This window comes from Taudactylus pleione, unplaced genomic scaffold, assembly GCF_031769625.1.
Source record: "Taudactylus pleione unplaced genomic scaffold, aTauple2 ptg000179l, whole genome shotgun sequence".
Lineage (NCBI taxonomy): Eukaryota > Metazoa > Chordata > Amphibia > Anura > Myobatrachidae > Taudactylus > Taudactylus pleione.
The window spans coordinates 30,481,358-30,495,222 of NW_028284581.1; the positions used below are offsets into that span (position 1 = coordinate 30,481,358).

The 13,865-nt window shown below is 39.7% G+C and overlaps 1 long non-coding RNA gene across 1 annotated transcript in view; it reads right to left on the reverse strand.

Annotated features, from left to right (window-relative positions):
• Positions 1 to 7,087: 7,087 nt before the first annotated feature.
• Positions 7,088 to 13,865, reverse strand: part of LOC148519981 (uncharacterized) — a 93,357-nt gene continuing 86,579 nt past the window's right edge. Inside the window, exons 2-3 of the long non-coding RNA XR_015878896.1 lie at positions 13,327 to 13,361; positions 7,088 to 7,150 (exon numbers count right to left, since the gene is read on the reverse strand). This is a non-coding gene — a long non-coding RNA (uncharacterized LOC148519981). The remainder of the gene's footprint in view (positions 7,151 to 13,326; positions 13,362 to 13,865) is intronic.

Here is a 13,865-nt window from a genome sequence, read left to right on the forward strand (position 1 = left end):
TTCTTGTGTGACAAATTGGTAATGAGACACCTTTTTATAGGCCATCAGTTGGGACTGTACCAGCTTATGTTAATGTGCACTGACAAGGGGCAGGATTGCTTTCTAATTACTGATAGATTTCACCTGGTGTCTTGAATTTCCATGCCTTTTTGCACCTCCCTTTCTTGATATGTTCAATAATATTTCCCTCTGTCATTTCACATTATTACACATAACTTAATTTATGGACATCTATGGTTTTATTTATTTGCATATGTGGATTGCATGGGTTGTTGTTGACATTTGGTGAACATATCATTACAACAGCCCCATTACAAATATATATTACTGAGAAAAATGTTGAGGTATTCAATACTAATTTTACCCGCTGTACTTCAAATGATGTAAAATGTGAGTGATGGTATGTGAAAGATTGGGACAGTAATATTCCTATCCAACCTCTTTTACTATTATCAGGCCTGGAAGCATGGGTAGATTGTAGACCACTGTGTGAAAGTGCTGCAAGGGAGGAAGTGTCTATGTGAGCCATGTTTCTGTTATCACCAGAAGGTTGAGGTTATTTAAAAATAAAGAGGTCATGGATGGATATTAGTGTTGCAAACAGAGTGTGCATTCCATAAGGCACATTTTAGTAATAAGTACCATGCAGAAAAAGGAGCATTTTGTTGCATAGATGGGCAAAAATGAATAACAAAGACACATCCAAAGAGCAAAAATAATTAAAGGAAAAAATGTAAATCATGGCACTGTTCACTGAAATTAGGGGCAGTATGCAGCTATTAAACATGAAACCACATAAAACTTATCTGACACGTTTATTTTATCAAAACCACACAAATTGTCATTTGGTTTCTATTTAAGTCTAATTTTTTTTTTTAAATAAATGTAAATATTTTATTTAAACAAAATATACCTAGGGAATGTTTTGCACACCACCAGACCCGTGTCCATAAGCCCCCCACTGTAATTTCACTTCTCACCATCATCAAAAATAGCCCCCACTATTGTCAAGAGATCCCCAGCAATATAAACTCCTACCCCCTAGGGGTAATAGGAACCCATGGAAGAGTTCCTACCCTCACCCACAACGACAATGGGTCATGAGTTTAGCCCCTCCTGACCCATGTGTTACTACTCTTAAGCAAAAAAAATATATATCCAAACAAGCCAAAAAAATATTTTAATGGGCAGCTTAAAAGCCCCCCAGTGTCAAAAGATGCCCCCCTATCCCAGGACCTAGTCCCTACTCCCCACTTTGTTGCAGAGCACAGCTGAGTGTGTTGTAGGGAAAACTGATCACCAGTCCCCCTTGCTGCAGCTGATCTCTGCACATGCAGAGATCAGCATTTTTTTGCTCGGAGGGGAACTATGTTTCCCACCTCGCACTTTTACTTTAGGCGCATGCACCCCAGAGTTCGGTTTGTACAGCATTCTGGGGCTTGATTCTGGCAGTAACCTTCACAGACCACTGCATCATTTCCAGGGGCCTGGGGAGTAATTGTATTTGTGGAGAATGGATCTCCTCTGCAGGAGCAGGGGGACAGAGTGGGCCAATGTGGTAGCATGTGATGCAACCTTGCCAGATGAAGCACTTCTGGCTTCGGTCACATCACATGCGACTATGCTGGTAAAGTGATTAACAAAACAATAGGAAAGTGTCCCCTAGTAGCACATATAAGTAATATATTTCAAGTGTGCACACAACCACACAAATACACTCAGTGGTAACTTGTGAGGTACATTCGTACACATACTTATTAATGCAAACATTTAATCAGGCAATCATATGGCAGCAACTCAATACACAAAAACATGCAGACATGGTCATGTGGTTGAGATGATACTCACCAAGCACCATAACAGAAAATAAATGTAACCTAAGTAACTTTACATGTAGAATTATTGAAAGTTCCAAGTAGAGTGGTCTGAGTATCTTAGAATCTGCTAATATTAAGGGAGATTCACACACAACAATCTCTAAAGTTTACAAAGAAAGATGTGTAAAACAACAAACATCCAGTGAGCTGCAGTGAGTAGGTCAAAATGCCTCATTAACGAGAGCAGTCACAGAATGGACAAACTGATTTAAGCTGACAGGATGGCAACAATACCGCAGATAACCATGCATTACAACAGTGGTTTGCAGGAGAGCATCTCTCAATACCCAGCATGTCAACCATGTAGAGGATTGACATCAGAAAACCACACCAGGTTCCACTTCTAACAACTAAGAAAAGGAGATTGAGGCTACATTGAGTACAGGCTCACCAAACTGATAAAGATTGGAAATACTTCTGGTTTGGTGAATCTTTATTCCTTCTGCAACTTGTAGATGGTAGGATGAAAATCCGGCATAATCACGATAAATCTATGGATCCATTCTGCCTTGTGTTAAATTTTAAGCAGGTAGTGGTAGTGTAGTGGTGTGGGGAATGTTTACTTTGCACATAATAGAACTTTCAATACCAATAGCTCATTGTTTTAATTGCAAATTTGACCTGACTGTCATTGCTGACCATGTGCAACCCTTTATGTCCACAGTCTACACATCTCCTACTGACTTGCGCAATGTCACAAAGCACATGTCTTCTCAAGCTGGTTCCAACAAGACAGTGAGTTCACTGTACCCATGTGGCCTTCACAGTCACCAGATTTCAATCCAGTAGAGCATCTTTAGTATATGGTTAGATGAGATATAGGCTGCGTGATTGTGCAGACAACAAATTTGCAGTAACTATGCAATGCTATCATGTCGATATGCATCAGAGTATCAGAATACTGTATCAATAAATACTTCCCAGCGTATTGTTGAATTGGCATCTATAATTACTTCCCAGCATGTTATTGAATCCATGCCACAAATAACTCAATCTATTCTGTAGGAAAAGTGACTTGTTACCTAATACTAGAAAGTGGCCACTGAGTGTATATGAAATGGAATTTCTACATCAAACTTATTTTTAGTTGTATAATCTTTCTGATCTTTTAGTTGTGCACACTTGCTGTTATATTTATATTTTTCCCCAAAAAATACAGTAACATTGTATGATAACACATCAAGCTTCAACATAATAAACTTAATATAGATATAGTACACTGTGGATGTTGTAAATCACATATTTCATAATTCAGATAAAATTATGAAGATTATCCCCAATATGGAACAATTAGGAACGCTAAAATTACTTCTCAAAAATCACTTTATCAAATTAGGTGATAACAATTTTAATCAACTTTGTACTTCATCCAGAAAAAAACATACATGGAATATAGCAATCCATAAATCCTCTTATTATTAAGCAGTCACAATTGATTACAACCTAATCTATTTCTATAAAGTACATTAAACTATATCCATGAATAATTCATTTGATGGGAGCAAAAAAACAAACAAAAAAACAAAAACATAAAGACAGTTTTGTAATGTATTATTCATTTTATTGTTATTCATACTTTCCCTGATGTATATCTTTTTGCATAATATTCTTCATCTTAATTGACTATTCCATAATATAGGGTATACAAAAAGCTAGAGCTTTACTTAGAGTGTCTGGAGTTATCAGATCATTATATTTTCCCTAGATCATTCACAAATAAAGCAAAGGTGAATGATAATTGAAATGAGTATGACATTGCAGCTGTTTCATGGGAATGATGAGTCACTATAATCAAATAAACAAATAAAGCACATTAGGGAAACAAATAAGAATTTTAATATCAAATTCCTGCATAAAATTAAATTATTTTATTTGGAGTGTTATTACTTATAATATATAAATTACATCACCATATATGTAAGAAATTATCTTTGTACATAGGGGCTGAAGGGATAAAGGTTGGTCTGCAAGGCTGGGTTCGCACACAGCCAGCCGATGTTTGCATTCTGCGCATGCGTATAAGACGCAGTGCGCGTGCGCAAACCGACAACAGCAAGTGGGAAGCGAGCGGGGTGGGTGTGAACACAGCCTTGCAAACCAACCTGAATCAGGTCCTTAGGGGTCTATTTATCAAGCAGTAAAAAGTGTGGAGCAGTGGACTAGTGGAGAAGTTGCCCATAGCAACCAATCAGCTCCTACCTATTATTTTATAGACTGTACTTGATAAATGCTACATGAAAGATAATTGGTTGCTATGGGCAACTTCTCCACTGGTTCACTTCTCCACACTTTTCACTGCTTGATAAATAGACCCCTTAGTTTTTTACTCATACTTGCCAACTCTCCCTCATTGTCAGAGAGACTGCCTGAAATAGGTGCAATCTCCTTGTCTCCCTGAAGAGTCCACCAATCTCTCTGATTGTTCCTTACCCCCATTATGAAGCTGTTATATTAAAAAAACAGAGATATATACATTCAAATGTGATCATTAGTGTAATTTCCCTGCATTAGTTATAAGGCACAATGGGATCTATGCCTACATGCATTTTCTGAAAAGTATTAGGGGTCTATTTACTAAGCAGTGTTAGGAGACTGAAAAGTGATAAGGAAGTGATAAGGTGCCAGCCAATCAGCTCCCAAATGTCATATTTCAAACATAACCTGTGAGATGACAGTTGGGAGCTGATTGGCTGACACCTTATCACTTTCTTATCACTTTTCACTGTCTCCTAACACTGCTTAGTAAATAGACCCCATAGTGTGTTTTCATCAATGAATAGATCTTACTAACTGCTTTTCGTCACATTTACATTTGGATGTAAGTCACTATTATGACACACCCCTCAGATGTAGCACTACACGCCCAATTTACTGCCACACTCATATGTGTTGCTTTCACAATCTCCCTGAAATGCTTTTTCAAAAGTTGAGACATTTCTGACGTTGTGAATACAGTAATCTCTGTTGAATATCCAACTTTCAAAACATAGCTGAAATTCCATACATCAGCAGGACCACCACAGCAGCAAATTAGTCCCTAACCACACTGTAAATACTACTGAATACATAGACACTACATTTTACTCACCAATTAGTTATACAGTTTGAGTCTCCCAGATCCAAAATGCTTGGGACCAGGGATATTTTGGACAATGGAATTTTCCGTATTTTGGAATATTTGCATATCATAATTAAATGTCTTGGGAATGGGACCCTAATATACACAAAGCCTGCATTTATGTGTTATATACACCTTATACACACAGCCTGCAGGTAATTTTATACAATATTTTCAATAATTTTGTGGCTCAAGCAAAGTTTATGTACATACATGAAATTAATTTATGTTTCATATGCACCTTATACACACAGCCTGAAGGTCATTTTATACAATAATTTTAATAATTTGTGCCTTAGACAAAGTTTGTGTACATTGAACCATCAAAAATCAAAGGTTTCATTATCTGAGTCATGCCAAAATCATTCTGTATTTCGGAATATTTTGTATTTCGGAATATTTGGATATGGGATACTCAACCTGTATATGGATGTACATTATTTTTTGGTTCATTAATTTTGTCTTTACATTCATCAAAGCCCCCCTTTCCTCCCTCCCAATACACACAGCCACCTGCCTTTCAGACCTCAGAAATATATGGATCCCTTTGCTAACAATCATATAATGCAATCTTTCAGTGGCAGCTCTGGCTCTCCAGTCATTTTCTTTGAACTCCACAATAGTCCCATCACATATTCCACAAATCTAAGAGCCGTAACTAAATACTCTGACAGCTCAGTATTACAAAGAAAAAACAGATAGTGCTATGCATAGCTTCCTATGGAAATAATTATCTGTATGGTATTTGATAGATGCTGTAAATCTAAAGAATAGATACTGTAAAGTCAACTTGCAATTTCTTAACAAATTGAGACACATTAATCTTTTTACAAATTGATTTATACTAATAATATCAACTAGTGTTCCCCTTACTGGATTTATATAAGGGGACTCTGTACATCAAATTATATAATCTTATAATGTGGTATTTACAGTCTGGCTTATAGGTTTGGATTATTGATTATGTAAGTAGATACAGTAGTACTTTTATACAGATATGTAATCTTGCATCTTTGCCATTTGTGTGGCAAATCACCTCACATATGGCGCGAGTTGCGCACCCACGAACAGCACGTGTGCTGCATTTGCACCTGTGACTCCATAGGATTGCATGGTGCAAACACAGTGCAGCATCGCATACTGTGGCGGACGCTGCTGCGTCTAATAGCACGGCACAATGTGTGCGCACGTTTTACGACACATCTGTATTTGTGAACACGCACAAGCACACAAGCATCCTGACTGATATTATTCCCATTTTATATATGGCAGGCACTAGTATAAATAATAACAATACTTGTGTTTATATAGCTCAGTTAGCTGCAACAGCCTAATGTGAGTTTGGGTACACTCACTAAAAGCTATCACTACTGAAAGAAAACAATAAGGATCAAATTTTGCCACTGTGCTAGAAAACAAGCAGTATTGGCATGGCAGACAAATGTCAATCAAGATTCAAGACGCATATATCAAAATAAAATCTAAAAATGTAATAATTAGCAATAATAAAAAAAACATATATAAACTTCTCACACTAACTTACAAAGCCCTCACCCAATCCGCTCTTATTTACATCACTGAACTCATCTTCGCTCGACTCTCCTTTCAAGATTCAAGACGCATATATCAAAATAAAATCTAAAAATGTAATAATTAGCAATAATAAAAAAAACATATATAAACTTCTCACACTAACTTACAAAGCCCTCACCCAATCCGCTCTTATTTACATCACTGAACTCATCTTCGCTCGACTCTCCTTTCCAAGATTTTGCCCATGCTGCTCCCCACCTCTGGAACTCTCTCCCTCTCACTATCAGATTCTCCTCGTCTCGGCAAAATTTCAAATGGGCTCTCAAGACCCATTTCAAATAATAACAAACAAATTTGTCCTAAAAAAGTGCTATCTGAAGAAATATCAATATATTACACTGTTGCTCCACATATTGGCATGGCAAGCACTGCCTAAATACAGTCCAGAAAAATAGGGTTACTTGAATACTAAAAAGTGGACGTATAACATGTTGATCCAAAAACTTACACTAGGGAGTCCTAATTACCAGCTGAGTGTCCAGTATACAAACATGTAATCCCTTGGTGAGGATCCGTGTGAAGTAAAGTTCCAAACTGTTCCAATGGGACCTGTTCAACATCACTAAAATAAACATGAGGAAAAATTAGTTTCTGCATACTTTTTGTAACAAGCCATTCATGTCCGATAGGGACACCTAATATTCCGCAAACTCCAAAAATGAAAAGTTTTTGATATTTGTGTGCAAGAGAAAAACACCATCTTTAGATGGTGGCTGGTTCTCAGAGTCCCACTCCTTCCTATGGGAAGCAGGCCCGGTGACAGGGAGGGCCCAGGGTTGCAAATGTACTGGGTCCCAAGGTCCTAGGGGGCCCTGGAGTGTAACGCTGCCTGCACTGCTGCTGCAGTGATCAGCAGGGTGCAGGCATGCTGATCTCTGCAGCAGCAGTCCAGTGGTGGCCAGGGAGGGGGAGCAGGTTGCCAACTGCCACCCAGCCAGGAGACATTAACTGCAACCACATGCTGCATATACTAGCAGGGATGACCACTAACTTGCTACTGACTGCCGCCAGGGCCTGGCTTACTGAAGTTCAGCACTGTGGTGGGGGCTGGGCTGCTGCCTGATGACTCCTCGGTTCACTGGCATTGAGAGATAGAAGCAGTCAATAAGCAGCGCCGCCCTCACCACAATGCTTTGCCTCTCTCCAGTCCCGCCCAGCAGCAGCAGTCAGGACAGACAAAACTTGAGCAGGTAAGAGCAGCCTGGGAAGGTGGGATACAAAATGTGGCATATGATTGGGAAGCACAGTGGGTGATGGGAAAGCACAGTGTCAGATGGGATAGGAGAGCAGTGTGGGAGGGGGGATGGGTTAGCACAGTGTGAGAGGGAGGATGGGAAAGCACAGTGTGGGATGGGATAGCACAGTGGGAGATGGGAGAGCACACAGTGTGGGATGGGGGATGGGAGGGCACAGCGTGGAATGGGGGATGGGATAGCACAGTGTGAAAGGGGGGATGGGTGAGCACAGTGTGGGATGGAGGATGGGATAGCTCAGTGGGCAGTGGGAGAGCGCACAGTGTGGGATGGAGGTTCGGATAGCTCAGTGGGCAGTGGGAGAGCACACAGTGTGGGATGGAGGATGGGATAGCTCAGTGGGTTGGGATAGCACACAGTGTGGGATGGGGATGGGAGGTCACAGTCAGGGACGGGATAGCACAGTGTGAAAGGGGGATAGGAGTGCACAGTGTGGGATGGAGGATGGGATAAGCACAGTGTGAGAGGGGGGATGAGTGAGCACAGTGTGGCATGGGGGATGGGATAGCACAGTGTGGGGTGGGGGAGAGCAGTGTGGGATTGGGATGGGATAGCACAGTGTGAGAGGGGGGATGAGAGAGCACAGTGTGGGATTGGGGATGTAAAAGCACAGTGTGATAGGGGGATGGAAGAACACAATGTGAGAGGGGGGATGGGAGAGCACAGTGTGGGATGGAGGATGGGATAGCACAGTGGGGGATGGAAGGCACAGTGTGAAAAGGGGGATGGGAGAGCACAGTGTGGGATGGGGGATGGGATAGCACAGTGTGAGTGGGGGGATGGGAGAGCACAATGTGAGGGGGATGGGAGAGAACAGTATGGGATGGAGATGGGAGAGCACACAGTGTGAGATGGGGATGGGATAGCACAGTGTGAGAGGGGGGTGGGAGAGCACAATGTGAGGGGGGATGGGAGAGAAAAGTGTGGGATGGAGATGGGAGAGCACACAGCGTGGGATGGGAGGGCACAGTGTGGGGTGGCGGATGGGAGGGCACAGTGTGGGATGGGGGATGGGAGGGCACAGTGTGGGAAAGGGATCACAATGGTGAATAGAGTACATTGTGGGATGACGTAGGTATGAGTATAGTGTCAGATGGGGGAGCACAGTGGGATATGGAAGCACAGTGTGGGATGGGGAGCATATGTGTAAAGAAAAAAAATAAATATATACATATATATATAAAAAAAACATATGCTTATGCAAAGGAGCTAATACCAGTCCCCATGCTGCTTCGGTTAAGTCCTTCAAGAATCAAGTAGCCAGTAGAGTCAAGCCAGCACCGAGAGACGAGAGGATCTGGCACATGGCAAGCTGAGGAAAAGACACACAAGCAGCGATGCTGCGGCAGGCATACATAGAATATGGTAAGTGTGGGGCGTGGAGGGAAACTGTGGGGGCTCAGAGGTTCCCCATAACCACATATAGGCATACCTCCCAACTGTCCCACTTCTGGCAGGACAGTCCTACTATTCAGGTACTGTCCCACCGTCCCACCCATGGGCCACAGTGTCCTGCAGTGGGGGGAGTTGGGAGAAATCAATTTCACCAATGTGCAGAGCAGCAGGTGAATAGATGCCATGTGCACGGCATCTCTCCACTGAGCAGGGAGGGTAGACTCAAGCATTAGGTCCCATGATTTTTGTTGCCGGCGCTGATGGGAAGGAGGTCTAGGGTCTTGTAGAGGGTTCCTAGTGTATCCCTCTGCCACCTCCTAACTGTGCAACATACAGCTTTGTGCATGCATGACTTCTAGTCACACATATGCAGAAGCCGGCAACTGGGGTGGTAAGCAGCGGTGTTTCTAATCACAGGGACAAGTGATTTTGGAGCAGCTGTCCCCACACCAGAGTAATGCTGAATAGCTCTGGTGATAAGTATCCCCTTTAAATTGGATACTTAATCCAACTTGTGGGGGATAATGGGGTTTATTCATAATCTGGCCCCCAATGATGAATAGCCCCATTATGAGGTAAGACTCTTAGCAAAGAAGATGATCTGGTGTATGCCTACATATGATTACCAGAGCGACTGCTGCAGATCGTGAGGTAATACACTGGTAGTTTGGTCTTATGCACAATAAACGGAGACTTCCAAATGGTAGGTAGTGACAGGTGTTAGGTCCTCTTTTTATATATGTGTATTTCTTTGTCTAATTCTGTTTATTTTTGAGGTTATTGGAATATGTATGTCTCTCATATTTTTTTTCAATAACCTGTAAGATGTTTTCATCTATAATTTGCATTTATATACCAAACATCATAGACAGAATTGGTTCTATCTTGTTATCAGGAGGTAGCAAGCCAACACCTCACTGACAACACAAAATTAACATATACCGTACCTATGCATCACAAATGAAAGAATATCCATAAAAAATGTGCTAAAAGAAAATTGCAATATTGTAGTTTCATAAGCTATTACTAAAATAACTATAAATGAGTAAGTATTGTGATCTATATTCTGACATATAAATAACATTAAAATTCAATATTCTGGACATTTAGGGGCATATATACTTTAATCAATTTTTATCGATTTAAAATAGATGAGAATCTATGAAAACTGATCAACATCGATGTTGTGCTTCTGGGGCTAACTTACATAATTATCAATACTTCAAAACCCAAATTAAATCAAAACCAAATCAAAAATTGTCTGTTAGTAAATGTGTGATTTAAATGTGTGATTTATCACCAAAACCACAACATCGATGTTAATAAAATGTAATAGTTTCTGATTGATTTTAAACACCAAATCAATTAAAATGAACCTTTAGTAAATATACCCACTAAATTCTTGCTTAAGATGATTCACAATTGATGCACAATGGGAACTAAAAACCAATCAGGAAATAGTACACGGGTACACATGATTTATAAACTACAACACAGGATGGGATTCCCTTGCTGCCTATCCATACATGTAATCTGTTCTTTAACAAATAAACATCCCCCCAAAGAGGTAAATATCAGCACCTATTTGGTACCTGTTCTGCTATAAATCTTCTCACTTATTTGATGAATGCATTTCCTTTATTAATATTTTATGTCTGTGATATACTGTATATGTAAAGAACATTTAAATTCTCTAATAGGTTTTAGAAATGTTAAGTCAGTTGATGTGTCCAAAGGCATAGATATAATAAGTATCCAAAGTCACCCCCCAGGTATTGTGGCTAAATATCTTGTGCCCTGAAAATGTACAATAAACATTAAGGATGCCCATTTATTGTGTCCCACTTGTGTTATTCTAAATATGGTTACAAGAATGAGTGCTTATTCTGCATACTGTCCAAAGCAAGTTGTATAAACTACAATATAACTTACAGTATACAAACTTTACAGTTATGGACTGTATTAAGTTTTTTCCCCTTAGTCAGTGACAATAGTTAATTACATAATGACATAATTAATGCCCCTCACAGTCATGAGTGAGTCTGCCCAATCATTTAGTCTGCAGCAATCATTAAAAATGTGAAACTAACCTAGTTTTGTCTATTAAAAGATCGCTACTTTAAAACAGTGGATAGACATTCCGGGATGTTGCTAATACTTGCAAGTCATAGGCTATTACATTTTGCCCTAGGTGGGTGAGATGCCAACCATCACAGTAAATTATAGCATTATGGATACATGAGATGTGAATGTAATACGCTGCTTGTCATTAAACAACAACAGTACTGTCTAATGACAAGGGGCAAAGAAATCCACCCCTGGATCTACATATTTAGCATATACAAGGTTCTCATTTAAAATAATAGCATAGAATTTAATAGGGTGTCATCCTCCTATAATATGAAAATACTAATTAGGATGGAGGATTTTCAGAAGATGGCAAACTCCTTTCCCAATTCAACTTAAACTGGGCAATGCCCAAGAAACTTTTTTGCTATAAATAGTTAAAAAAATCAATGGCAATAAAATAAAAACTGCCCATACATTTGTGTTTACCATCCCTACTCATCTGGATTCTTTGATGAGAAAGTCTTCTATCTCACACCTGAGGATTCAGGATCATGGTTGAACTAATAAAATCAGCTACAGTAAATTGAACTTTTATCTGTTTAAGACTACCTAATGTTTGTATACATACTGTTGGCTGAAATGTACCTAAAACATCTTATAAATATGTATACATGTTCGCATTGATGTATATCTTTTAATTATAGTTTTCAAATGAGCCTCTGATTCCAGCAAAATTCCCAAAAATTGCTTGATATGGTTTCTTAACCAACAATTACCAATTCAGTGTTCTTCATTTGAGTTGGATTAAAATGAAGATTGTATTTATAGGGATTTTACAGTATGTTTTTCTCTTATTTATAATAAGTGTATTTACTGTGCAAAGTTTACACGCAAATAGGCTATGTGACTACTCAACAGTGACCAGTGGTGGATTCTACCTAGGGGCTGTGGGATTGCACAGCCCCCACAGTAAAATTCACCACCTGCAGGCACTGCTTAGGCTAGCAGCAGTGGTAGTGACTTCTCATTGGAGCACTACCCTGCTGTTCATAGCCAGAGAGGCAGTGCCAGGGGGAGGTGTTTTCTCCTCCTGGGACTGCCAGTCAGGAATGCAATAACAGAGAGTATGCTTCCCAAAGGAAGCCACTCCCCTGCTATAATGACAGCCCTATCTGACTCACAGGGGCTGCAGCTAATGCAGCCCCTAAAAGCAAGCCTGTCTGCCAGCCTAGGAGCAGGTCTGGGGCTTAAGCCACACCCCCTGATTTAGGCAATGCCACATGGCCACTGGACTTAAGCCCCACCTCCCATTGACATCAACTGTCAATCACTGGGATGGCAAGGGAGGGGAGGGAGGATGTGCAATGCAGACCCCGCAGCCAGACAGGTAAGGAGCCTCTGCTGACAGTGACCCTATGAGTTTTTGTAGTATTTGCTACTCCTATACTTAAAATGTATTCTATTTGGGTGCTTATATCAGTCAGACGTTTCCTCTGATCATGGTCAATAGCCTCTAATTAATGCAGGGTCCATATGATGTGTGGGGTGTTTAGTAAGTAACAGGTCTCCTTTAAATGTAAACTGTCTTGATTTTTAACTGCTATTGCAGCAAGACTAGCTCCTCCAAGAAAACATTATGGCTCATGGCACTTTGTGGGTTAATTATTAGTCAAAGATACTATATTACTTTGTTTTTTATAAAATGTTGTTACATATATTGTAATTTGGAAAATGTGGTTAGTATAGAATCCATCTGCTAAAATATATTGTATTTGATACATCTTAACCTATATGTCACTTTTGCAGTAATTCATACAGATTATCTTTGATATTTTGATCTCTCAAATATATTTTATTTTACTTGATATAATACAAGTATGCGCAGTAAATGTTAAATAGTGATTACACAGTTCTGTGTACATCATTTTCTGTATATCTTTGCTATAAATCAATATATACATGACTGGAGGCAGAACAACATTATGATCAGAATGGCAACTCAAATGGTTACCAATCTTACCTCCTACTTGAATGACTTGGTGCTTCTGTTGGTTCCTGAAATAGAGAAAATGGAGTATGATAAGAACCATAGGGCACTTTTAATTAAGTCTATGGTGAGTGATTGCCCTATATAATTTACCATTAAGGTCCTAAAATTGAATTAAAGTAACCTTGTACACTGTAATTGAATAGACAGGTTTACAAGAAATGCAAACTGAATTATTTTGTAGTTTTATTGATCACTGAAATTAGATAACGTCACATAAAAAATTAATAGGGTCACTTGCATTTTTTGTGAGCCTGTTTGTGCAATAATGTACATTTACACTTTATGTATAGGTCAAGGTGAATCGTAGAACTTGGGTTCCGGACTGTAGATAGACAGTAATTAGATAGACAATGTCTAGATAGACACCACATGTTAGACAGTCAACAGGGAAGTCGACAGGGACAAAAGGTTGACACACTTAAGGTCAACATGTAAGAAGGTAGACAGGTACAAATGGTTGACATGGTCAAAATGATGACATAAAAATGGTCGATGCAAAAATGGTTGAC